This window comes from Peromyscus californicus, unplaced genomic scaffold (assembly GCF_007827085.1).
Source record: "Peromyscus californicus insignis strain IS unplaced genomic scaffold, ASM782708v3 Scaffold_10__1_contigs__length_136768540, whole genome shotgun sequence".
Taxonomy (NCBI): domain Eukaryota; kingdom Metazoa; phylum Chordata; class Mammalia; order Rodentia; family Cricetidae; genus Peromyscus; species Peromyscus californicus.
Window position 1 is genome coordinate 120,205,945 of NW_026294391.1, and position 2,748 is coordinate 120,208,692.

A 2,748-nucleotide genomic window follows, 5' to 3' on the forward strand; every position below is an offset into this window, starting at 1 on the left:
TAGCTAGCTCAGCACTAGAGGCATGGGTATCCCCCCACCCCCACCCCGCCAATACACAAGCAGGGTTGCCGAAATAATGCATGTCTTTCTTGTTTTAAGCTGCTGCCTTTGGGGGTAGTTTGTTATGCAGCAACAAGTAACTAACACAGGAAAGTGTGAGTGAAGTGGTGAATGAAGTAGGGTTGAGGGTATAATCATGGGAATACAAGGAACAGAGAAAAAAGAGTAGAGGGAAGATCATCACTCACCAGTGACTGAGGCAATGGTGTTGGTGAGTATGAGAAAGTGCCAGGATTAAAAATCTTCAAGACAGCCGGGGGGGGGGGGGGGGGGGGGGGGGTGGTAGCGCACACCTTTAATCCCAGCACTCAGGAGGCAGAGCCAGGCGGGTCTCTGTGAGTTCAAGGCCAGTCTGGGCTACAGAGTGAGTTCTAGGAAAGGCGCAATGCTACACAAAGAAACCCTGTCTCGAAAAACCAAAAAAAAAAATCTTCAAGACATAAATTGAGTACCGGTACAGTCTAACAAAATGAGATTCTAAGCAAGAGATTTTCATGTAGCTGGGTATTTTCTTTAAGTTTATGTGTGTGTGTACATGTTTATTTGAGTGTAACATGTATGTGTAGGTGTCAATTAAGACCAGAAGAGGGTGTTAGATCCTCTGGAGCTGGAGTTATAGAAGGTTGTGAGTCACTCAACCTGAACTCAGACCTTCTGTAAGAGCATCAAGTATCTTAACCACCAAGACGTGTCTTTAATCCCTAGTTGGGTTGTTTTTAATTATATTTATGCACAGAAAATTTAGCAGTGTGCATTTAACCCAGTTTAGTGGCATGTTCTTTGGTCTTTGCCTTTTCCAACTTGGCAAATTGAGCCACAGATTTAGGACCCAGGACGTTGCCTCCCAGTGGCAGCGGATCTGAAATGACTCAATCCTATCTGTCATTGTAATTGGTCCTAATAGCTTCCACCAGCTTGGCAGAGCACCCTTGTCCTCCGAGTTAACCTGTGTGAAAGCAACAGTGGTGCATGTCTTCCTGTGGACCAGCCGCCCCAGCCTGGCCTTTCCCTTGATGATGCAGTAGGGGACCCCCATCTTTCGACACAGGGCAGGCAGGAAGACCACCCGATCAATGGGGTCTACATCGTGGGCAATCACCACCAGCTGAGCCTTCTCGTTCTCCACCAAGGTGGTGACTGTACTGACCCCCGCTCGGAGGACAGGTGGTCCCTTAGTTGGGACGTCCCCTTTGCCAGCAGCTTTCTTCTCAGCACGGGCCACCAGCCTTTGCTGCTTCTCCTGCTTTGTCTCTGGCGTGTACTTGTGAACAAGCCTAAGCAGCTGGGTAGCTGTTTGCTGGTCCAGGGCCTGTGTGAACTGGTTAATAGCAGGAGCTTTGAGCTTATAGAGGATGGCTCTTTGTCACTGATATAGCAGGGCCATTTAAGGAAGCATGCGAGCTCTCTTTGGAGTTGGATGTCCTGTCTAATGCTGAAATACTTAGGCCTTTTCTCAAACAGAGGATTCAGCACCTTTTTGGCCTCCTGTTTCTTCATGATGGCAGGGGCCAGGGACATCTTCCCCTTGGCCTTCTTTCCTTGGAGCATCTTTGCTCGAATGGAGGAGAGAGCAGGTATTGTTTTTATAAGCATACACAAACATGTATAAATTCCATATGAATTTGATCCCCCCAAACAGATATGTATATTGCTATTACACATAGACATGTGCTATAGTTCTACACAGATATATGAAGCAAGCAAAGAGTCACATAAAATGTACAAAACATACTTCAATATACATATGTACACAGTAATATATGAATACTATTGAACTGAAATTACAAATGCATCAACATTCATACACACATATGTGACAGAGAAATGTCCAAAAGCACATACAAACATGTATGCAAATGCACAAACACATAACCACATAGATGAATACTGACTACACAGGTACACAGCCTCACATAGAAACACACAGATAATATACTTACATACATTTGGACTCACACTGATGTTCAGAGACTTGGACAGAGTCAAATGCACACATGTACCTCAATACACAGTACACTTAGTGTCACCTACGTATAATTATAGAATGTTTAACTATGTACCTAAACACAGAATACATGCTACAGTTTTTCATGCATTCACCAGAACAGGAAAACACATGTGTACATAAATATGGGCACCAAAACATTTATGGCCAAGTATAAACACATCTAGTCCCAAGAATATATATTTTGTTAGCACTAAGACAATTGAGAACACTTTCGTAATACATTGTTTTTCTTTTCCTTCCTTCTTTCCTCCCTTCCTTCCTTCCTTTCTTTTTTTCCCTCCTGTGGTGGAGTGGCACTATTAGGAGGTGTGGCTTTGTTGGAGTGGGTGTAGCCTTGTGGAGGAAGTGTGTCACTGTGGAGGCAGGCTTTGAGGTCTCATATATGCTCAAGCCACATCCAGTGTCTCAGACCACTTCACGTTGCCTGAGCAAGATGTAGCTAGCACTCTTAGCTTCCTCTCCAGCACTATTGTCACTTTGTCACACCAAGATGATAATGGACTAAACCTCTGGAAACATAAGCCACCCCAATTAAATGTTTTTCCTTTATAAGAGTTGCTGTGGTCAGACTGGTGAGATGGCTCAGAGATTAAGAACACTGGTTACTCTTCCAGAGGTCCTGAGTTCAATTCCCAGCAACTACATGGTGGCTCACAACCACCTATAGTGAGATCTGGTGA

The 2,748-nt window shown here is 44.5% G+C and overlaps 1 pseudogene; it reads right to left on the reverse strand.

Moving 5' to 3' along the window:
- Positions 1-815: 815 nt before the first annotated feature.
- On the reverse strand, positions 816-1,608 carry LOC128116078 (60S ribosomal protein L7a-like; annotated as a pseudogene).
- Positions 1,609-2,748: the final 1,140 nt, after the last annotated feature.